The sequence below is a fragment of the Mycteria americana genome, chromosome 14 (assembly GCF_035582795.1).
Source record: "Mycteria americana isolate JAX WOST 10 ecotype Jacksonville Zoo and Gardens chromosome 14, USCA_MyAme_1.0, whole genome shotgun sequence".
Classification (NCBI taxonomy): domain Eukaryota; kingdom Metazoa; phylum Chordata; class Aves; order Ciconiiformes; family Ciconiidae; genus Mycteria; species Mycteria americana.
This window is the reverse complement of record NC_134378.1, coordinates 5,977,451-6,002,510: the sequence shown is the minus strand read 5'-3', so window position 1 is coordinate 6,002,510 and position 25,060 is coordinate 5,977,451. Positions and strand designations below refer to the sequence as shown.

At 42.0% G+C, this 25,060-nt stretch overlaps 1 long non-coding RNA gene across 1 annotated transcript in view; it reads right to left on the bottom strand.

The window, feature by feature from the left end:
- Positions 1-8,486: 8,486 nt before the first annotated feature.
- Positions 8,487-25,060, bottom strand: part of LOC142417105 (uncharacterized) — a 67,213-nt gene continuing 50,639 nt past the window's right edge. Inside the window, exons 2-3 of the long non-coding RNA XR_012777892.1 lie at positions 9,001-9,094; positions 8,487-8,657 (exon numbers count right to left, since the gene is read on the bottom strand). This is a non-coding gene — a long non-coding RNA (uncharacterized LOC142417105). The remainder of the gene's footprint in view (positions 8,658-9,000; positions 9,095-25,060) is intronic.

The window sequence follows — 25,060 nt, the reverse complement described above, 5'->3', positions numbered from 1 at the left end:
CTAAATTCCTTGAAAGATCTATAAGAAAAAAATACAACAGACACATTAATTATTTAGCAAAACTCAGATGTCCATTAATGGCTACTTAGACCATTGGCAGGATATCCTATCTACTGTATCACTATTGTATCCTTGGAACTGCACATTTTGCTTCGGTATGTTCATGAACTGTTTCTCTTGCTCCTGTCAATGAGGGTGAGGCTCTGCAGTTCCCCAGCTCATTACGAGCAGTCTCTATTACCATACCCACTCCTAAAGCCAGCACCCAAAAAGCCTTCCATGGGCCGCCGAACAGCAAAATGAAGTCAGCAACCCTAGGGAGAAAGAAGCTGTGACAGATATTTTTTTTTCAGCTGTAAATCAGTGAAGCCTCATTTTACTAAAATGTGGGATCAGATCCTCATCTCCATCAACCAGCAAAGCTTCGTAACGTGACTGAGATTAGAATCCAGCCAATAAAAATAGAAAGCTTGGAGAAGTCATATTCAGTGCTCTTGGGTGCCGCCTGCAGGTTTTGAAACAGCAATTTACTAATAACTATTCCAAAACGATGTTGAACATAGTGACTTGTGGAATAGAAAGGGGACTTATTACACTAAAATTCCTAGAGAAATCAAGGACTGAAAAAATAAGCTTTTTTTTTTATTCAGTTTTGAGCAAACAGAAGCCGAGATGTGCATTTTTTTCTCACAATGAATTTTCCTGATGATTTCAATCCAAAAGGTAAAATTTAATAAACAAGCCAGAGGGCCATAAACTCGCACAGATCAACCTGGGAGGAAACACTCACAGGAATTTTCCCAGACGTTGCTCCCTCTAACACAACACTGTGCTTTGACGAGTCCTTGCCGACTTTCAGCCACATAAATGCCTCTGAGGATCCTCATTCCAGCCCCAAAAGGTAGACCACATATGGAGATTTACAAAGTTGTTGCTATTTTCAAGGTCTCTTTTCGTCTTTTTTCATTCATTTTGGTAACGCTTCATGCTTCTGGATTGTAAAAGTCCAGAGGCTCTGGCCTCAGTGTCCACAGACAACCTCATCAAAGGTGTGATAACAGAGCAAGACGGCAATGTGCCACCTGGAAGCATGGGCAAACCCCTGTTGGAACTACCTGTCCATGGCGAATGGCTCTCCTGGAGGTCTGACATTATTTGTGCCTTCCTTAACCTCTTTGTTCTCTGACTTTTTCATGAGGCCTCAAAACAGTTTCCCAAAAGGCTCTGCATTTGTTCTGGCAGCCATCCATATTTTGCTTTCTCGCAGTCCTCTGGGTCTGAGGCTGCCGCTGTCTCCCCTTCTGCTCCTGGTCCCACCACTTCCTCCCCACGTCCCGTGCTTGAAGTACAACTCAACTCATAATGACCCAGTTAAAAAAACACAGGTTATTTGTTTACGGAGCACATTACACACTCGAAGACACAGTCAAAAACAGCTTAAAGGGGATGTGGGGGCCTCCTAGGTTAAGTAAAAGTCATTTCTGATACGCAGCTCGCTTGGACGGTCTGAGCCTTGCTGCAGACGTGGGATTTGCCCTGTGCGTGTCCACGCATGGGGCCGGAGGGAGCGGCAGCACCTCCTGCACCCCAGCTGTGCCCTGGCACTGGGGGACCCACTGGGGATGGAGGAGGGTGGGGAGGAGGGTGCCCGAGTGCTCTGCAGAGGTGTAGGGTTCATTTTCAGTTCTGAAGGAGGTGGAAAGTGGAAGGTAACACAGAATGCGGAAGGAGTTAAAACAATTCCAGCGATGGAAAAATTAACTTACCTTTTCTGATGATCTCAGACCCGGCATTGGATCCCGGCTGTATTGACCTGTGACATCAATGGCCATTAAAATTTAGCTTTTAAAATCCTTTCTATTTTCTTCATAGAGAAAGAAGAAGGTTCCTTCCCCCCACCCTGGGAAATGCATACTCATTTCTATAAAGACTAGTAGACATTTTTTCAAAATACTTCCAAAATGCTTTTCATATTTTTGCCAACTTGATTCAAATTGAAAAGACTGATTTGGCTTTACAATTAATAGAATCATAAAGTCTAAAAGTTACTGGTTTACTAGGGTTTTTCTTAATTATTTATTTCTTGTATAAATATAGAAGAAAAAGGAAAAGAGCAAAAGGAGGGAACGAGGGGAAAAATCAACCAGAAATACAGACTTGGTAAGTCTGTAAAAAGACTGTATTCATTTACAATCTTTTTCCCACCCCAAAAAAAAGCAAAGCCTTTTACCACTGTAAGAATTTTTCATGGAAATTGCTGTATTGTCCACATGACTATATTCAACTTAAAAAAAATAGTACTTCAGGAATACATTTTAACCATCACTCATAAAATATAGTATCTTCTCCTTGTCAATGCTTTCTCTCATATGTCAAGTCTCTACCAGAAGTTCAAGGCCCTTCTCATTGAAAGAGAAAGCGGGGAACGAGACAGGAGCGAGAGCGAGCGCCGGGGGTGGGGGGGGTGCAAGAAGGAGGAGACAGGAACAGCCCTGACACAGCAGAATCGGTAGCAGTGCAGTGTCCTGTTGAAAATCTCCAGTGGGAGCCACAGAAATCCATCAGTGTCCCAAGTGACCGGTCACTTGAGGTTTATACAGCACCACACGAAACCTCGGTTAGAAAGGGAGCCAGCTGGCAGGGCGGCTAACGCCGCAGAGCCGCGGAGCCCAGCACCGCAGACGTGCGTGAAGCAAACACAGCCCCACGCACGTGACGTGTCCGAGGCTCGCAAGGGGACGGCCGCACGTATGGATTGCCACGGGGGGGGAAGGGGGTAAGAGATGTCCGTCTGGCTATTGTCAGTTAGCTTTGAAATTTTAATAGGGGCCTGAGTGATATTTTGTGTCTGGTATAGACTGAAGCCTCTCTCTCTCAGGCTGGCTGCTTCTTCCCCTAGAAAGCAAAACACCAGCCAAACCTTTCTAAAATATTATCACTCTTCTTAGGAGATTTTTCTTCTCAAGGTAGAAGAACTAGATTGAAAAGAGATGTAGGCAATGTGTTGTGATTGCTTTTTTCCTCTTATAGATAACCTGCAACCTGTGTTAACATCCGTGTGAGAACGTGTAGGAGCAAAGAACAAGGATTAAACATCTATCTTTATGAAGTATTTTTTCATCCAAAGGATCCCAGTGTCCTCTACGCCGCCAGTAACACTAATCTCACTGGAGAACTATGAGCACATAGTGAGTAAAGGACCGCCAAGACACCAAGGAAACAAGGTCCAAGTGACCCAGCAATGTCAAGAACTTCACCAACTTCACCAGTTAAAGCTCACAAAAAAGACACAAGAAATTAGGAAATAAAATCTCCCACGTTGCGGCTACCCTGAACAACGTAACGATAGCCGACAGAAATTAAGAATAAGGCAACTAATAGACACATCACCCACTTCTGAAATGCAGGCATCGATTGAGGGGTGCCCAGAAGGCAGTCGGACAGCATTGCTATGTGATAGACCTCAGGAAATGAAGGGTGCCGTAACTATGCGAAACTAAAGGCGATATTTTGAACAGGAAGTTGGTTAGAAACAGGAGCAGCAGAATAAATACAACGGCAACAAGAAGGAAAACACAATAGTGTGCTTTTCAACTATCTAAAAAAAAATTGGCATTTAGAGCAAAACTGGGAAGTATTGGCTTTCTTATGTATGCAACTTATTTACGATTGCTTCCACACTATATACTTACACAGGTACAATAAAAGCTCAACGAACTAAACAGTTAAACATAGGCTCATCGGAGGCATTCTCACGCTGCACTCGAATAGAGCATATCTCTGTGGGTGAGTGCAGACCATCTTGTGCTTGCACTCCAACCAGTTTCAAGCCCTTTTGCTGCGTTAGCATGGCGTCATTCCTGAACTGTTAAGCTCAGATCCCTCAAAAAGGCCTATTAGCGCAGGTGCAGTGTCATGGTACAGACTGTATGGCACCTAGACCATAGCTGGCCTCCACCAGAGCAACTCAGCCCACCAGCAGAGCAGACGTGGCTGTACCCATCCAGCCGGACACACCAGCAGATTCAAACAAAGGTGGCATCTTTTCAGGCTGCCCGTAAAGGACACGTTGCTTTCCAAAGTGGTTTCTGTCCACAGCTCTGACAGAATATGGTCTGAGTCTCACAGAAGTGCAGCCCCCAACCTTCTGCAAACTCCAGCTATGGCCTCTCTCTATGTGCCCAGACATGTTCCTTTAATGTCAGTGGCAAATCTCCCTTTTGCCTCAGCTTGTTATGGATTTGGTCAAGCCTGGTCTTGTTTCTTTTGAAGTCAGCAGGAAAAATCTAGTGGGGGAGAGGATAAAATCTCTTTCCCAGTCTCTAGCGTCTTTTAAGTGCCAGATTATCCTCATGCAATGCAACCTAAAGTCCTCCGCTCTGACCAGTCCCATTCCTTCAGCCACTTGATTTTATTCTCTGGAGTTTGTATCCTGGAGTCCCAGCAGCAGCAGCAAAAACAGCTGCCAACATCCTGGGAATATCTGCCTTGGAATCTCAACTACTGTGTGAAGTTGCTGCTCTCCAGTTTGAGATTTGTGTTTGCAAAGAAAATCTGTCCAACAACAACATTGAGAGAGGAAAAAAAGGAGGAAAAAGGGCTTTACATAACAGAATTAACAGAGCTGTTGCAATAGTGATGTGAAGTTAACAGGCAACTTTTCCTCCTCCTCCTCTGCCCCCACCCCAACCTCCTCCTCTAACAGCAGTTTCATTTGTTTTTGTTTCCAAGCTTCTTTTACTGGCCACTCACACAGCCCCGCTCCCTTTGTCTAATTTGGATCTCGAACTTCCATGCAACCGACTCTTGCTGTAACTGTAAATCTTTTTATGGCCCTTCTGTCTCTGAACTGTAAAAGCAATGCCACTGTAAGCTGCCTAAATGGGTCGTAAATCCACTTAGTGCACTGAATGAGGAAAAAAGTTTTTAAGGGAAAGAAGGAAAAAAAGGCAAACTAAGGTGGCTGGAGGGACATAGGGGAAAAAAACCCAAGAATGTATTTGCTAAATGGAACCAAAATAACAGGAGTCAAAGGGAAAATATGAATGCTGGGAGGGAAAAAAAGGATGAAATAATGCATCTTGGTGGTAAAAACAAACTGTTTCTGAAGGGCTGCTCAGTTTATTAACGCTCAATGATTTACGGGAGGATGTTGGTTGCCCTCCATTCCTGTTGGCATAAGTAGGACCCGGTAGCACCGGGAGAGTCTACGAGACTGCTAGCAGCTAATAGACTCTCTTTTTCCACTGGGTGGTCCAGGGACTGGTATCTGGGTCTAATTCTAGCTCTTTTGCACTGCCTGAGTCGCAGGTTTAATCGTGGCTCTGTACCCCAGTTTATTCATCTGTAAATGGGAGATAAAGATATTCCCCTTATTTGTAAATAAGAGCTGCTTAAATGCCACCAGGGAAGGGGCAGAGCCGATTCCTGTGGCAGTCAATAGCAACAGTTTAATTTGTTTCTGTAGAAGTGGAGCTAGCCCAAAATGGGCAACTTTTGTCTATGCAATTTATTGCATTTATCACCATGGCATCTGAGCTCTAAGAGTATTATCCAAATTCCACTGAATTCACTGAGTGTCTTTCCACTGCTTTCAATAAGTTTTGGATTTGACCCCAAAGTCACAAAAAACCTGAGGAATATGTCAAAAGAATGTAAGTGGGTGTGAGTTGAAATTGAGGAGTTTGGAGACCGGAGTATGCAGAACAGTAGCTATTTAAAGACCGAGTTTGCTACTGAGTGTTGCCTTTTAATAGGGTTATATAAATACATTCCCGTCTCAATATATGTGGAAAAACAGGCAGTGAGGTGAGACTCTATTGCTTTATTTCTTATGGGAAATATCGTGCATAGCTAAACCACCTCTTCCCCTTTCCTCACCCACCACCCACAGTCCCTGGAAGCCTTCAGCAGCTGTGTACAGTGTGAAGAGGCACATCCGGGAGCACGGCGAGAGTTAAAAAGTTCACAGCCCTGCCTTTATAATAAAGCCCCTGTTTTCATTGCGTTCTCACTTCGCCTTAAAGACTTGATCTGAGTTTTGGCACTCAACATGTCAGAATGGGAGGGGAGACTGGTTATGCCTTTTTATTATTATTATTATTATTTTATTGCTCTGCTCCCTTGCAAGGAAAAGAGGAGGAAAAAAAAATAAATGTTCTTGCTTAGCTCTCTGCAAAGACCAAATGAGTTTCAGTACAGCTCCCTCGGGCCAGGTGTGTCCCCCGCAGAAAGTCCCTGCCAGAGTGGGCACCAACTGGCATCTCCATTACCATTCTCAGGAAAAAAAGTCAGTGGTCAAAGAGGACTGAGAGGTAAACCCCTCTCTTTTTTCACCAGTACCATATGTGCGGTGCACTGACCGATAGTTCAGGTCAGGAGACGCTGATAATATAACTTAAAAGAATCCTATTAAAATGATGGAGATCTTTGACTATGAAAAGTGGGGTCTGCACCTGGATAGTAATTATGCTTCAAAGGAAATCCATCTGGTATTTTATTGCTTATTCTCTCCATGCACTTTGTGTACAAGAACAATACAGGGGCTGGAATATTTCATATCGGGAGGCTTCCAAAAAGCTGTTTACACTCTGTCAGGTCAATAAGCTACACAGATTTTTGCAATATTATCTCAATTATGGGTAACAAATGGAATACACATTTTTTTAAAAACCTTCCTAAAAACACTGGCATGGATCCTTGGGGCAGGTAAACTCCTGTGAACTCCACCAAACTCCATGAAGCTTATATACCGAAAAAGCAGCTAAGTCTTCAGTATCTGGAAAGTTTTATAACTACAGCTGAAGTCAAGTGAAGCTTATTTGTGCCATCAACAGAGCTAGAGCAATCTGCCTGAACCAAGGACCGAACCCTGTACGTGCTGGAGAGCAGGACACAAACGTCACAGGGTGGAGGACGGTGCAATGACGGGGGAATCCTCTGGCCAAGTGAGAACCAGCTCCAAGACGAAGACTGTGTCCATGTATTAGTAACAGCAGGCTTGAGCTGGATTGGGCCTGTCTGTGTGCAAACCACCATGCAAATATATTATAAAGAGCACGTTTTAAAAGGAAAACTATATAAAGTCTATCAGAATTGGGTACCAGTCTTTAAAGACCTTGGGAACCCAACAACAGTCTTACAATAAAATCATGTACACCCAGAGCAACTTGATTACAAAGCAACCTCTCCTTTGTTGCCAATTCTAGCGATTTTATTAATTCCAGTGAATATATCACAGGTCTCAAGATGACTGATGCTTTCATTACAGCCTTGGCCTCAGCCATTAGGAGGTTCTTATGAATCTCAACTTTCATTTTTTGAAGTTTTAGCTGTCACCATTCAAAGAAACGGTATTAAAAATAAAATATGAAAACTTAAAAGTAAGAAAGAGGAAAAAAACTAAGGTAAACCCTATGTAAATACAGAAGACAAATTAAAAAAGATTATTATAGTAATTATTTCTTACCTATCTTGAATTTTTAGTGATCACCTTTGATGGCTAGAGTAGACATTACTGGCTAGCTGACAGCAGCAAAGTTACCTTGAATGAAACCCGTGCAACAGAATTTGGCTATAATCTACATTTGCTTTAAATTTGTGCAACCTCTAGTACAGAACTAGGAAACAATCACAGATTTAATTTACTTTTCACTTCTGATGCTCCTTGCATATTGTGGGGGATATGGATTTGGCAAGGAGTTTGCATTTATTAGCACATATAAATTTACCAGGAATGTTTGGTCTTGCTGTTAAAGCCCAGATCTAGAACACAGGAATATGGCAGAAGCTGAGCGTCATTTTTAAACGAAAGCTTAGAAACCATGTATTTCTGTTGAAATACTTCACAAGTAAACCAATTGCACCCAAAAAGTTGAGAAAGCAGAAACAAGACATACCCTGAAATACTTTTTTTAAAAACCTATTTCATTATTTCTAAGATTGGAAAAGCTGACTCATGATTTCTAAATACTTGGAATTGGAAATACTGCCGTTAACTGCTCGTCATTGTTTCACACAGCATCACCCAGATCCAAGGACAGATTTCTGTCTCCCTAACTAAATTTAAGAGAGTGGATTTATTGAAATAACTTGCAGAGTCATATTTTAGCAGCTTAGATTCAATAGCAGATGTTGGCACTTGGTCTCCTACCTACTCCTTCTGTATACCTATCACTGCAGGCATTGAAAGGCAGGGCATCCCAGGGTGCTGCGGTGTATTTTGGAAGATTCAGGTATGAGATTTCGCTATCAACCATCCTGTGTGACCCTGGCTGCCACATATAAGCCCAGGCCCCTTAGGAGAATTACATGCTGGGGATCTGGACCTCTTCTGCTTGAATTCCCCAACTGTGAAATGGAGGCAGCAGTATTGCTAAGCCGCAAACCACTAACAAATGTGTAATTAATGTAATGGAGTCCAGAGCATCGTGACACCGCACTGGGGAAGCTGGTAGGGACTCACCTTAGGACAGCTTGTGTGTAAGAAGAGCGAAATGTGGTGCAGAGATACCGGCTCAGGAACTTGGACCAAAATAGGGCGGAGAAGCGCTACGTGGACTCTTACACTCATGAGCTGGCTCCGCTGCCGACCATTTGGGTAAGTCACTGCTGTGTGTCACAGCCCGGTGGGGGAACAGCACTGCGGCAACATCGCGCTGGAGAGAACAAAATTGCAAGAGACGTTGAAACTATTTCAAAAGTTTTCAAAAAAGTTTTCAAAAAGTATTCAGAAGTGTTACAGTTCAGAAAACCCCTTTTCTTTTCTTCCCTTAAGCAGGTGTAGAAAACAAAAGAGATGTGGACGGAAATTTGTGCCTAGCTCTGAACTGCTTCTTTATTTCTGTGCTTTGCTTTACTCCTCTTGCTAATGTTTAGGATGAGAACAACTTATTTTGGGGTCAGTCTCAGCTTTCTTGTTCCTGTCAGTTTATTTTGGATCAGATTCCTCAATTCACGTATGTAAACGCAAACAACTATTCACATCCACGCATAATCTACCCATGTTATTAAAGAGAAAAAGCCTCCTCTCAGCTTGAGGAGAACCTGCTGTCGACAAACTCCTTCCCCTCTGAACCATAACCTTTGACTCGTCCTGTGGGGGAGAAGAGAGAAATGCAATCAGGTGCAGAATGCCAATACGTCCCTCTGGGGTGACTGACATCCAATTTCCAAGCAACCATTAAAAAGTCCATATGGAATTTCATGTTTAATATGAAGCAACGAGAAACAGGAAAACCCAACAGCGAACACATGCCGTGTGTTTCTTCTGCCTGCGAGCTTGGGCCAGTGTCTGAGCCTTTCCAGGTGCTCTCTTCTGCACTGAGAGTGAGCTGTGGGGATGTTCAGCACACTTGGGGTGCTCTTACACTTTATTATTATTATTTTAACTAAGAAACTAGCTGCTTGGTCCATTTGAGGAGGGAATGGCTTTGAGACAGATGTGGAAATAATCTGAAAACATGACGGTCAGGCAGTGGAACATTTCCAAGATTGTATGAAACATTAAGCAAGTGAACGGAAAACATTTATTTTTCCATCTCATATTCCACAGCAAATTTGGATTTCTCAAGCTTATCTTCGTATCCACATTATAACTGAAAACTAATTGTGTTTTCCTCCATATTTTTCTGCAGATCAAAAAAGTTCAAATCTAGAGTCTCCCCATTCATACCAAAAAGTCGTTTTCTTTGCCTCTGGCATCAGGGCAGCAGCCAGGAAGCCAGCGTGCCACGCCAGAGACACCGCTGGACTACGGGGAACTGCTGCAGCCCATGGACCTCTAGAAATGAAGATGAAATGAGGCTCAGTTGTGTGCAGCACATTGATAAGATTTTGGCCCCCATTTCAGTATGACCCAACAGGTTTAAATTGCTTCATTTCTCAGCCAGCCAAGAGCAAATGGGTGGTAGCTGCGATATGGCTGTTCACTGGAAATCACTCTTGATTGATTTAGCTTCTCCTCCTCCATAGTGTATGGGCTCAGTATATGGCTCGGGCACATAAATTACATAGAAAACACCTTTCATGGTTGTGTATAGCATATATATATGTTGTCACCCCATCAGGGGAGAAGCTTTTATGAAGTATTAGCTCTAAGTGTATACAGGATAGAAACGATCATTTTTATTGCTTGACAAAATTAAAGTCACATTTCAAAAAAATAATTTTGAGTTAGAATAAAGTAGAACCAAGTAACTTTGACCATTTTTTTAGTTAAACAAAGAAACAAACAGAAAATGATGCTGCTGCTGCTGGCTATAAAAACAACAAATGAATTTTTAGGAGTTTTTTGTTTGTTTTTTGAAAACTGATAAAAGCTGTGAAATTCAAAAAAGTTTTCAGTTCTCATTAACAAGATTTCAACAGTTTGGGTTTTGCTTTTGCCTTTTTGAAAGAAGATACAAAGATGTTTCATTTTCCTTTTAACATCTTTACAGAAAAAAATTTCTACTAGCACTTCTACATTGTTATTTCTGGGGGATGAGTAACAAGATATTGGAGAATTATTCATACGAATTATTTGGGTGATTTATATACTTTCTCATGATTGGAACAAGGACCTCATTTCGGGCTGTAACACTCAGTTTCTATGCACAGGCGGATGTAGCATTGAGAACAGTCACTTGAACCTCGATTAAAGACAACAGAGATTAAAATCAGGGAATAAAGCTTCAAGACAAGGGGTGTTTTTGTCTCGGGTTTGTGCAGCACACGATAGCGGGGTCTTGACTCCAGGCTGCATTTCCCAAGGGACACAGCACTGCCAATCGTATGGATACACAACAGCAGAAACTGGTCAAGGACCAGGGTCTCCTCTCCAGGCAGGCTGGATCGCACGGGAGAGCCAGGCTTTTGTTGGAAGAGGAAGGCTGTGAGAAGAAAAGGGAGGAAGGGATTTTGCAGGCCTATGCTTAATATTCATTAAGGTTAGGTTTCAGATCAGGTAAATTTGGACAAACATACAAGGTGAGATTTTTAGATTCATTGTCCGAGTATGCCAGTTTTTAAGACACCCATAGGCCACCTAGCTCTAAGTAATATGTCTCCAAGTTATTTTCCATCCTTAAGCTCAAAACTTCAAAACTACCCCAAGTGGGAAGACTTCTTTTTCTCCTTACCCAAGCCAGCTCCCACTGAAAGAAAATGAATTTTTTTTTTTTTCCCCCAAGGTCAGGACAGGTTTACGAGATTCAGATCTATTTTAATATTCCTTCAGTTCTGAAATCTGCTGTGTTTGTCTGGTTACTGTAAGGTAAATAGCGTGTAACTGCTGACTGCAGAAACCCTGGAGAAAGTTACCATCACAATAAACACCCGATAATTAATAGTTACTAGCAAAATTCCACTGTGCATATCAGTTTGGTGAAAGAAGAAGGGAAATGTATATATTTTAACCATAATATATTACTTGTTCAATGCAATACGAATTCCCGCAGCATAAAGACCATCCTTGTAAACCACTGCCAGAAATCCCTACCAGTCTTGCAGGATCCCAGTCAACGCCTCCCCAATTTTCCCAACCAAAGCTATGCACTCAGCAAAGCGCACCTGCCATAAATCTCGAAGCATTACCAGCTTTCAGCGGAAAGCGGTAACATTACGGCTGGGGGATGATGTATGGGGATGTCACCAACTCCCTCTTCGTATGGACATACCCCTTTCCCCTATTGCAGGCATTTTTTATCGGCTTCAGCGACTCAGACGTTAAACATCTCCCAGCCATCAAGCTGAATGACAGCAGGCCAGCAGCGGCTTTCTCCCTCGGCCGGCAGCGAGTGGTCAGCGGACGATGTTTATGGGAGGGTGGAGGAGGGAGACGGGAGACGGGTGTAATTAATGGGACAATTGAATGGGTTATGCCTCTCTGATTTCAATTAACCTCTGAACTTTGCAGTGACAAGATCTCATGGTTACCAACTACCTTCAGCAAAAAAACAGATGTTTTAACTGGTTAATCCAAGATCTCAAATAGCGTATAGTTGGGATTTGATGATAGTCTCTTTTCAGATCACTTAATGCTCACCAAAAGAAAAAGGAATAACATTTCAGACTTCTTTAATACCATTATTGTGTTGGAATTGGGGTCTGATTATGGTATCGGAGCTGGAGTCTGATTCTGTTCCCACTTCAAATCAACCGCAGAATTCATTAATGGGAGGAAAATGAAGTCAAAAGACCCAGAGAAATATATTAATGACATTAAGGACACAGGCATTCAAAGCTTGCAAAACAGATTAGTGTATACAGACAGATAAATAAAATAAATCTTTGTTCGAGAAACACTGAGATAAGCACAGAGCTGACATCAGAGAATAAACCAATCTAGCTATGTTAAGAATAGAGTTTTCCATGATTTACTCATGTATTTTAGAGAGCGCACTTTTTGGTTTTAAAATCAGCACAGAGTTTTAGAGATTCAATACAAAGAGGTTCCTTTAAAATCCTATATGAAATACAAAGATTTCTAGTTTGCAATAAAGCTACAACTGAAAATTAAAATTCATCAAAGAATGCAAATTTTTAAAATAAAAGCATCTTTCGAATTCTTCTACCTTTTCAGTTCAGAAACTAGAGAGAGAAATCCTGGTTTTGTTGGCCTTTGTTTTCAATAAAATTCTGTCACTTAAAATGTTGACCGTCTCTGGTTAGTGGAAACAGATCTAATTCTGCTATCATTTACAGGGCTGCAATGGCTAAAGAGGATAAACTGTTACCACTTTGCGTATTGGCTTAAATGAATTGTTCCTAATCTTTAAGCAGCTATAAATGAGAGCCAAATCTGAATTTATGATAGCAGACTGCGCATTTTCATGTAGCTGCAGTTACAGCACCAGGTATGAGAGACACTAAAGGTGCTGAAGCAAAACCAAAGGCCATGGTGCAAAAAAGATTATAAATATCACAAAATGTGACCAGACTCCTACCATTTTGAACAGATGCGCTATCCTCTAAGCAATTTCAAGACAATTTGAAGACAAAATCAGTGTTGATGATATGGATACTAAACCTCTCTTTACAAATGCATTAATAAAAATATCAATTTAAAAAGGAAAAAATAGGGAGAAAGATTATAAATTCATTAAACAAAATCTACTGACTGAAAAGTGTAGACTATTGTCAACCACTTCTAGGACTTTGTCATGCAATTCTTCATAGTTTAAATGTACAATTAGTCAAATTAATTGCAAGCCTGCAAATTCTTTATTCATAAAAGTAAATAATTATATCTATTAAGTAACTTTTTGTAAGGTAAATCTCACAATCTAGGCTGATATTATCAAGCATTTTTCTCATAATGGATATTTAAAGTATCTGCAGTAAATAAGAGCCAGAAGTCAAAGCTTATTTAAAGCTCAATGTCCCACTTTTCAATATTTAAGAAATTTCAGTAGACGCATTTAAGAAACTCTTTTTAGCCCTTGAAGATGCCCACGTTACAGCAGACCACAGGAATGCCCTTCCATTTCTTACACATTACTAGCCCTATCTAATAAAGCCTAATGTCCCAATGATAGAAGCATCTGGCTCTTCTCCCCTAATCAATAATATTCAGCAAAAGTCCCTTCTTCCAGCAGCAGCATAAATTATCAGATATATGCAAATAGAGTTGCTAATGTTAATTGCCAGGGCTGATTGGTGATTAATTTTTTGATTATGATCAATCATTCCACAGGAATCTTAATAAGACATTCAAGGCAATCTGCAAATTGATAATAATTAGGGATCCCAACCGGTAACGCATCCACAGCCAACTATAAAACATCCCTGTGATTGAGCGTGTTCCTGTGAACAAAGTTCCCCCCTTTTGAAGAAGAGAAAAGGGAATGATCAAAGCCTCCGAAGCCTGATGGGACCATGCCATCGCATCTAACAAGAAGTTCCTTTTTTGCCATTTTTATGGTAAGATGGGTTATGGCATCCTTCTTTGTGTCCCTCACATGGTAGGAAATGAAATGGGGGTTTCATTTACATGACAATGCTTTGGAAACATTACCCCAATTCACAGCCTTCCAGCTCGGGAAAATAAGCGATTTGCAGGAGCACAGGATGCCAAAGAAACCAACCTCCGCTGAGCCAAGGAAGATCTGTCAGAGCAGTCCTGCCAGACCTACAGGGAACAGAGGCAACGGCGTGATACAATAAGAATTTCAGGCCACGCACATTTAAAAAGGGCCAAACAGCGATGTTCACGTGCTGTCTTTTTTTTTCTAGTGCAGACCAGGCAATAGCATTAAATTTCTGGCAATAAGTTAGAAGAGAAACGCTTTCCCTGTGTGACATTTGTTTGTATACTTTAGGGTGAAAGTTCAGACGTTGTTGTAAATATAGCAGCTCAAATTGTAACATGATTTATAATATTTTCTTTAAAAAGGAATTATCTTGCAAACATAAATATCCTTATACAACATTGCAAACCCAAACACTATCGCTGTGTACGAACCAGAAAGTACACGAGACTGGAAGAGGACACGAAGTTTACCCAACGAGCCCTGCGGACAAAACTGCGGCCCCCCAAACGCCGCTACCCTCTTGGGTTGTGCAAGGGAGTTTGCCAAGCCACACGCGACTTCTGGGCAAGCAGCTCTCTGCTCGCCCATCCCAGCGTGGCATTTCACGCACGTCCTCAAGGACTGGGCCTTGCAGAGCGAGCGTCCGGCTTTGCTCTACGTTCAAAATGGACAGACAGATCTCGGCACCTGCTCAGAAGAGCTAAACGGCCATTGCTGGCTGTCAAAAATGAGTGGCACGCAGAAAGCGAGGAACATAGAGGAAAGTAAATTAAGAGCACGTTGTATCTCGGTACCGGCCTGTCGCGTTCGACTAACAGCTAAGCTTTTGAAATTCCTGTCTTCATGGCCTAATTCTGGTTTGCACAAAATATTCCTTTTTACATGTCAAGAATGGCGTAAAGGAGTTTGAATATAAATGAAAATAAATCCCTGAGGTCTACAATTCTTTCAGTTCTTTCAGTGTTGCCAAATGTACCATTTTATGATGAGGTCCGAGGTATTTGCTCTTTTATTTGAAGAGCTTGCAGTTAGTACAGTGTAAGTAGCCCAGCTTTTGTTTTTATTAAAAGGACAGAGTAGGATTAGCCCCTACTTTTTTGTTAAATTTTCTGAAGAGAAGTTAGGTTTCAGTTGAATGTTATTTTGCACAGGAAATACCTTCTTCTTGAATATGTCATCTTTTCAACAAGAAACTAAAATCATGGTTTTTACAAAAAGTCCAGCTTTAAATGCAAGCTTTTAGAGTTTCAATAGAAACAAACAAACAAACAAAGAACTAAAGGAGTGCATGCTTTCGTTCTTTCCTGTATAGTAAATAAGAAATGCTTTACAATGACACATGTATGCGTGAGGTTTTTAACTATAAAATGCCTTTTAACTAGGCATTTTTAAAAGCCCAGCTCCATTGCTTGTTTAATCGCATTATTTCTCAGCAAGTTACAAGAATTTTAAACATTTACAGAGGGAATTTAGTGGCCACAACAAGCACAGAGTGTCACAAGGAGTAAACATGAGTATGTAACAAACACATTTACCTTAGACAAAACTGGCTCAACTCTTTTCTGGTTGTCCCAGATCAAGAACAACTAATCTATTGTCAGGGGAGCCATTCTATTATTAAACTGATGTCTTTGATAAACAAATTAGGTTCATACTTTTTAAGTTAACATTCCATTAATTTTTTTTAAAAATTCTGCATATTTTCTTAACCCAAATATATTAAAAACTGTTCAAGTTATCTTTGCAGCTGAGATTCCTCACTGCTGCCTTTATAAATCTCGCTCAAGAAAACTGAAATGCTAACACGTTTCTTGGATTTGGTCTGTCATTCCTCTCTAGCTCCTCGCACTTTTACAATTCACAAGGTCATGAGTACAAAATGTGCTTGTTAACTTACACAAGAATAAAGCTGTCAGATGGGCTGAGGCCTCCTTGTGTACCAGTTTAGTGAAATATGATTATCCAAGCTGTAAAATGGATAAACCTATTAAATTAATAAATCTGCTGCCCTGTAGCCTACCACTGATGTCATTGCCTTACCTACAAGGCACCCCTTCTTAAATTAATACTTGATAAAGGAATAAATCTTTTAAGGACATACACTAAAGCTTTGCATCGAGGAGTTATCTTCTGTGTTGCAAACTGTAAGTATTTTTACTGCAGTGGATGTAAGTGAAAGAAAATGAATTCCAGGAAAAAAAAGAAATCTTAGAAAAATGTTATTACCCAGCTAACACTGTGGGCTGCTTCTTATCTGTACACAACTAATCACGTCCCTGTTTCTCTTTTTATTCTAATGTGTGAGTGGATTTTAGTGCTCATGAAAGTGAAGGATAATTAGTAGGGCAGTGGATAAAGTGGAAGGGCACTACCTTATCAAAGACAGATTGGGTCAGCTACACATGGGCAAAAGAAATCATGATTCACTTCTTTTGGCTGCTTTGATTTATTACTCTAAAGGTCCAACAATGAAGTTTCACATCAGGGGAGAGAGAAGGAAAAAGATTTTCAAAGGGTTCATCCTTCTTGACTTCTTAGAAAGCCTTCAGCATACTGTGTTTGCTAGGGTACAATATCGCTGTTCCTTATTATTATTAATAATCTATTACACAGATACCCTCACAGAAACAAAAATGCACTCTGCGAGGCACTGACCAAATATATGGCAAGACAAAATCTCTGCCCCTAAGATCTTCCAGTCTAGAATATAAAAATCAAAAAGTGGAAAGGAAACAGGCACAGACATACGAAAGGAGTTGCTTTAAGATCACATGGCAAAAAACCCAGTAAAAATATGAAACAGAAAACAGATTCCCTAGATCTACACCAGTACCCACAGACAAACTTAGATTTCACTAACGTTAAAAATGAGACAAAAATAAAATCCCAGCTCATCCAAAGGCATCTAACAACGTACTCAAAACTCAAAAGTGAATTTGTAAAAGGAAACAGGAAATGAAAACTAAAGAAGGTTGACATGATTACGGGGTGTTAATAAGAAAAGACATAAGCCAGGGGCCTTGATGTACAACTAGACAACAAGAGGTTACGTTTGGAGTCAGGGCTATGCTAATTTGCAAACTTGGGTCCATTTCATTAAGTGAGCTGAGAGACAGGCTGTCTCAGTCCAGCAGAGAGGGATCTCATTATCCATGTAGGGAGCAAGAGATAAGAATCTTTTAATAATTGCTGGGAATTTTTTTTATGATGATATGGAATGCCAATTTATGCCTCTCCACTCAACATGGATAAAAACCAGCCTCCTTCACAGTTCAAACCAGCCCCCCACCCCAGCCCCCCTCCTGGCTGTGGCCATTAGGACAGGGAGGGAAAGCAGAGACTAATATGCTTGCCCGGGAGACCAATGCTGCAAAACTCCATTAAATGCACTTCACAGTGGAAACATGTTTGTTTACAGTGGATGAAAAACTTTGCCAACCCTTTTTACTTAATTATTAATAGGCACAGCTGTAGGATTTAGGGCCCAATCCAAACCCCAGTGCAGTCAATGGACAAGACTCCTACTGACAAGCAGCCTGTAGATCAAATCCTTTACTAATCTCTTGTTCAGGAATGGTTCTGAATTGACACCTTTGGAAAAAGCTAAAGAACATATATTACTTTGGTAAAAGCATTGTTCACACTCCTTTCCCCTTGCCCCTCTCTCCAAAACACATCCACTGTAGCCATGAGAAAGGAGTTTTCTAGAAGCCAGAGGTTTTTACAGTTATTCCCTTCCCTGCAATAAGCGTCCCACCTACTTCAGGCTAAGTGCATCACAGATTTTGTGACAGGAACAAGCTTAGTCTATAAGGAACTGATTTTGGGAGACTTGCATCTTTCACGTGACTGTACCAAAACCAATTCTGGCTACCTCTAAAAGCATTGGCATAAAAAAGCAGGGGTAAAGTTAGACAAGGTCTCATGCTCATGTTTTACTGCATAATACTCGCTAAAGGCTGAGATACAGATACAGTAACTTCACGAAATCACATTAATAGCATTAAACTTTTAAGACTCAAGCCTTCTCTCTGCCCAAACTTATGCTGCAAGGAGAAGAGGAAGCAAAACTCTTTCTGCAGCCAAATCTGCTCATGTGCTTGAAGTCACTGGGTTGGACTGTACATTAGTGTCGGAAAACACTGTCCAGGGAACTCCGAAGCTGTGCTTATCTCTAAAGCTGGCTGCAGGATTTGTTTTTATGCATCAGGTCAGCCTAAGAACTATGCACAACTTACCTATCTCCTCAGCAGGAATAAAATTATAAGGATCTCTTCAGCTGACCTTGCCTCTTTCCCCAGTTTCCAGTTGTTCATGAATGATCTTTAATTTTCCATATGCCCATTTACCATTTGAAATGATTCATCAAATATCTTTTGTGGAAGGCACTCACAGTGTCTACTTTGCAGGCAAGATGGGAACAAGGAGGACTGGCAAAATGGAGCTGGCTTTTCTGGATAAAAACCTCATGTTCTGGCTCCTTAATTAGATGGGTAAAACTTGAGAACCAGCTATATGGGCACAGATGCTCCCCCAGGATTACGAAAGTGCTTTCTGTGAACGTTTTCTGATATTTACATTTAAGGAAAAAACTCCGCAGATATTCCTGCCTGTAAATCCGTTCCTTGGAGCGCTGCTGGGAAGCAAAGCCTGCGTGCCCCTTGGCAGCAGAGCTGCGAGCGGTGCAGTGATGTTTGCCGCAGTGCAGTGATGTTTGCTGTGGTGCAGACACAGCCCAAAACTGTGACTGAGGGTACGGTCCACTGGATCAGGAATAGGAACAACTGGAGGGAAGGAAGCGCAGAGTAAGTACGCTCACAAGGACAAGGCTGGTGGAGAGAAACCCAAAAGATTGGAAAGGAGGAGAAGCAGAGGGCAGGAGAGCTCGGCAGGGCGCACATTTCCCCCCGGAGCCTGCACGACTGCACTGGGACAGCTCTTGACAAATGCTGAGTGAACAGAAGCTGTCCCGTCCCTGATTCAAGACCAGTGCTACTGCAGTACAGCCCCTCCTCTGCCTCACAGCTGGAAGAAAAGAGCACGAGGTTTATACATAACACCTTCTCACATCCATACCGACGCAGGGGCCAGATACACACTGTTCCTAAGCAGCTGCTGTTCAGTCCTCCTCTAAATTAACAGTGCCCGCATCCATAGGTAAGAGAGACTCATATTAATGAATGTCACTTCTTGGGCTGCTGCAGAACAGGGTTTTTTTCCAGAAGCAGTTGATTCTATGAAAAGGAGAGAGGCAAAACGAAGCTGATGGCAGAAGGCAGGCTCAGATGACCCAGGTCCCAGGAGAAACCCCAAGACGTGCTAGCTGGGAGCACGGCACAGGCTGCTGCTGTTCAGGAGCCCCAAGGAAGCGTAGAGGGATTAGCCACACGCTTGCTCTTAACCTTGCAAGGACAGTGCTTCAAACTGTCCTCCTCGTAAAGCTCTGATAGGAGTTACAGTCTCAATTCTCCACTCTTCCCTCCCCCTTCACCACCACCACCACTATCCCATCCCTCAGAGATATGAAGAAATATGAGCAAAGGCTGCAGTAGATCATGTCAAGCCAATATTAAATGCCTCTAATGGAGCTTAGATTAGACCAGCCTTCTTAAATGTCTGGATGTTGCCTGCAAACTGAAAGTCCTAATCACCGGGGTGGGAAGGGTCAAATACCAGCCTTGTGCTTACAAAATGTCTTGAGTTCTTGGTGTCTTGAGACTTACCCTATAAAGTGATGTTTGCAGTCCTCTCTTAATGTTTTTAACTAAATGGAAAAGCGTGTGTCTTAACAATATCATGCCAGGTTCCCTTACTCTACACTTCAAACCAGAGCTGAAGTACCCAAATAACATAGTTTCAGGCTTTGAACACAATTCAGTCAATGCTCATCAAGTCAATATGCAAATTCTATCACTTTTGTAGCTTTGGGCTCCCCGCTTCTATGCAATTACTGTATGGCATCACATTTCATCCCAGACAGCTGTGGGATGATGTACATCAGCCTTCACTTTTTAAAGTTTCCCTGTCTCCCAGTCCCCCTAACTAAGGATACTCCAAGCTTTACCTTCTAATCAAAGACCTCATCATGTTAAAACATACGGTGATCTTTTCAACCGGATAAATGATGTCCACTAGGGGCTTGTATGAGACCACTAAATTTACTTTTGCTTTTGAATTAAATAACCAAATTTCAGCCTAGGTATTTAAAGATGAAAAACCAAAATTCAAAATGTGACACTCCTAAAGCTTCACGCTGGTTGCTCTGCTCTGCTCTCTTCTCTCTCTTGTCCACAGGTTCCTATTGTCAAGTTGGGAAACGTATACCCAAGCTACCTCGGTCTGAATTTATTTGCAGTGTACCGAGATAAAAGTCCAGCTGTAATATAATTAGAATTTAGTGGGGTAATAGGCTCCAGATTTTTTAAAACTTATTTTCTATTAAAAGGAGACCTCTCTTTCTGCTTATTTCTCATAATTGCAATATGAATTTAAGGTACTGTAAAATTAATAGAACACTGACTCTAGAGACTGTAGTCTCCTACACAGGCAGACAGCCTGTCCCTGCCGGTGCCCTCCAGCTGTGACCGTAACCCTACACATGATAACAACTGCTTTACCTCTAGGCAAACTCATTTATTGACCCTTTAAGATGGATGTTAAAAGACCAATTGAAGCTAATAATGTGTAATGGTTTTGTGAGCTGGATGCTTGACCATACAGAACACATTTTAAATTACCCACCTCATTACATGCCACAAAAAAGCTGTGGAAAATTCATCCTCTACTACTGATGAAAAATATATATATATATATATATAAACACACACAGAGGGGGATTTGCAAGCTGGAAAGTGTAGAGACGGTAAAACCACCTTTAGTCTATGATGGGTCTGATTTGATTTCATGTTTTAGGAGGTTTTGGTAAACATGAGTAGTAAAACCAATCTTCATCGTCCCCTTTTCTTGCAAGGTACCAAGGGCCAAGGCACATCAGGACAGGCCTTTTAGCCTGGTGCTGGTGTCCGAGCAGGGCTGGGCAGACGGCACCGCGGTCCGGGGACCTGGCAGCCCACTGCCCCACTGCCCCACGCTTCTGCCAAGGATCTGGGAGCTGTTCCATTCGCAAGTTCTCACTCCAGCTGTTAATTTGGCAACAGCAGCCCCGCGAGGCCTGGCCAGGAGAGCCGCAGCCACGGCTCCGTGTCTATCAGGGAGGATTTCTGCCCTCTGGCTTGCCTGTATTGTGCATCCAGATCCACTTAGGAAAAAAATCTTGTTTTCTCTGCCCTCGTTTCACAAATAGGTGTGGTTGTAGCTGGAAGGCAGTCGCTGTGTGCTATGAATACAAGAAAGAGGAGATGGAAAAGACGACTCCTGTCAGCAGCCTCTGAAGACCGAGACATTACGTCCAGCCACATACCTGTGATATGTACAAGTAAAACAGATTTATGTATACACGCATATTTGCTCAAGTGTAGGATACGATATAATCATAGCCAATTAAATTATTTTTCCTAAGATGCTTTTTAGAAATCAAGTTGTTATCTATTCATCAGACAGTCAGTAAACGCACGTCTCACATACAACAGGTTCAACTTCTGCTCAGGTTACATTACTCATACGCACTCCTTGTGGTAATTAATGTTACCTCTATCAGTTCCTAGCTTGTCAAAACACCTGCAAACAAACAAAAATATTAATAATTGAGGGAATTATCCTTTACACATTTGAGACTACGTCATGAGGGTTTGTTTCTTTGTTTTTTACTTAACTACTTCTATATTCATATATATCTTCTAAAACTGGGTATGGAGTTACTATGACCCCAGTCCTGGTAATGCTCATTCATGCTGGCACCTTCAGGCAAGGTGACAGATCCCATCCAGAATTGAGAAGTTCAACTTTACGAAGCACAAGTTTTGCTTTGCTAGGTTTGCATTCAAATCTGATTGCTATTCCTACACGTCACAGATGTATCTACCTATCTATCTATCTATCTATCTGCTCATTTCGGTTCATAAACATACTTATTTTTGCCTATATATACATACTCGTATGTCCTGTAAGTGCATACAAGCAAGCCCTGGACCTGTGGCCCAGCTGATTACAGTTCTGTGGGTTATGTTAGTTCTGGCTCAGTTTTCAGAAGTTAAGTCTACATTTTTTCCTTGCATCAGGCAGTTCTTTCAGCGGCAGCTAGTGCTGCAGTCATAGATGAATAATGATGTATTGCCCGCGTCCAGAAACGTCAAGTGGACTAGTGGTAAGTGCATTTTGTGATGTTCATAGCAATGGTACCACTAAAAATCCAGTGTATAAGGCTGGAAGGCTGTCTTAGCCCCTCTACAACCTGGGCTTTTCCTCAACTTCTACCGGCTAGACCTATTATAATCCTTCACAAACAGCTTTTGTCTTTATCCTAAGTAAGTCATGGAGCTTAAACAATGTTATTTAACCTCCTGTGCCCTCTCCCAATTTTTCTACCAGTGCCAAACACCCGTAAACTCATTCCAAAAAGCCACACGTTACCCAACCAATGCTGCCTAAGGAAAGCATTCAGGAGTGTTTATGGGGCAGCTGAAGTGTAATGATTTAGTAGATGTTTATAAATGTTTATACTGTACAGATTAACATTCCCCAGGGGGCCTGTAATGAAGAGAGTGCTCCAACTGGAATCAAACCAGCCAGCCTAGGCTGAATGAGCATGAATGAATCCTGCTGGCCTACCCTCACGAGTTGTTTACTCAGTCTGAACGGATTTCCTCTATCCATGCTCCTTCAGCATTCTGTTTTGGGAGAGGCAGAAGAGGAGATTGGTCTCAGAAGAAGCACAGTTTGGAAACAAGCTAGAAAATCCAGCCCATCACTTGGATCATAGCAATTACTCACAAATTGCACTAGACAAAAGAACAAAGAGCCCAACCCTTCTGCTGTGGAAGTCGAGGCTGAAACTCCCATTGACTTCAAAGGAAGCTGGGTCTCAGTCTTAGAACACAGTTTTCAAACATCGCGCCCAAGTGTAAACACGGAAAATCATGTTGAAGCAACTAAGTCCTGCTATTGGACTATGATCAGGGTCTTGGTATTTACGACTTAGAAGTTTCACGTTAGGTCACTATATTGGAAAAACATGACTTCAGATACTGTGGCGCTGTGGTGGAGGTTCACAGCAATGGCTGGTGAGCTGCTTTGTCTAGAAGAAACACTGATCAACAGTGGTGGACAGCTTCACTGAATACCTAGCTGAAGGTGGTAGACATCTTTCATTAAGAGTAAATGAGGGAACAATTTCAATTACTTCAGTGATGGCTGAAAGAGTAAAAATATTTGCTACTGGTACTGGGATGCATGCAATGGGTTTCAAATTGCCATGGGTTTAAGAACATGAACACCAAACCCAAAAAAGTAAGGCTGGGAACTGGTGGATGAAGCTGTGCTTGCCTTGATGGCTCAGAAGCAGTGAGCAAGCAGGTTTTAAAAGATGCCAACAGCAGTCATGACCCTGGGAAGTATGAGAGAAAGATCATTTCTTTTGGGCATGGTGCCAGGTGAAAAAAATCAGCTTGTGAAATCACAAGTAAGGAAACAAACCCCTCTGGATTTCTGCTGTGGTCAGGAGTAAGACTTTTTATAAATGACACATGCATATATTCAGTAAGTGAATCATCTCAAAGGGGCCAGGAAAGGGTGGGAAGAAAATAGAAAGGATCATGGTATGGCCATAGCCAGCACGGGCCAATAAAGGTGGCCAGAAACACCAAGCAGAGTGAACTATATCTTCAAGAGGGGGATACCACTGCCAGTGGATTTCTGCAGACTGAGTGCCCACGGTCTTCTTCAAGCTGTGCTTTTTTGCTGATGTGATAAGATTTCTCACTTCTCCCAAAATTATTCTAGCTCTGGCTCCGACAGCTACACGCCTGCATAGGACAGACAGTAGCATCACGCACTACAGGTGTTCTCAAAATCAAATACGAAATATTCCTTGCAAACTCTTAAACCACAGCACTGAAGGCAGTCCCACTGAAAATGTCTGCTGTGATTCTGCAGCCTCTGTAATGGATCAGACAGACGGAGAGGGCTCAATACATAAAAGCATTTCTTTCAAGGGTTTCTGAGATGTTTTTAAAGGCTCAAAAATAAGCGCTTTGAATCTTGGATGGAGACACTGGACAAAGGTAATTTTGTCTGCAGTGGTTTATTTGTCCATCTCACGAAGCTGTCTGAGCTAGTTACAGTGTTTGGCAAACGCTCCCGATACAAGTTCCACACTGTAACCCCACTTGCGTCTTTAGACCAGTGGAAAAGACAGATATTTGAAATCTTCTAGAGCGCTGCAACCATCAGGTAATTAGCTGTAGCAGACTTACAAAGTAGGAAAGGCTCATGAGAGCTCTGAAATGAAAGCACAAAATGCCTCCTGGAACTAATTTTAGAGTGGCTTGAAGTATTTAATCCTGCAAATTATTGCCAGTGAGGAAACATCAAGGTACTGCTGGATCTTAATAGTGGCAAACCAGCAGGAATGGTTCACCCCAAGCTGCCTCCTGCTGACGGCTAAGCAATCAGACACGCTTTACACCCCTCACAAGGTGCAGGGGCAGCTATGTTTTGTTCCCAGTGACTTGCAAAGTGGCCTGGAATTGTTCCTCTCTTCTTTGTGTCTGCAAAGGATCCTTTATCAGCAAAGCCAATGCAGCCCTACTTCGCAAACAGCAGAAAATAAGGTAGAGGAGAATAAACGCTGGGGGTACAGACAGTGCCCCACCACTGCATCATGCTGGACCCCAGAGCCACGGCTGCTCTCCATCCTTCAGAGGGCAGGGAAGGGTTTGTAGAGGGGCACAAGGAGGCAGAGTGCTTTACTCTTTCCTAACTAGGGTCTGTCTCCTTTGGAAAGATGCCTTTCTGATTCCTTGCTCTGCTCATGAGTCCTCATTAATGAAGTTGAGGAGACTGGATTTATCCTTTCATCCTCGAGGAGTCAGTTTCTCCATATGTGAAGTGAGCAAGGTAAATGCCAGCCTTGTGAGGGCTATTTTTAGGAA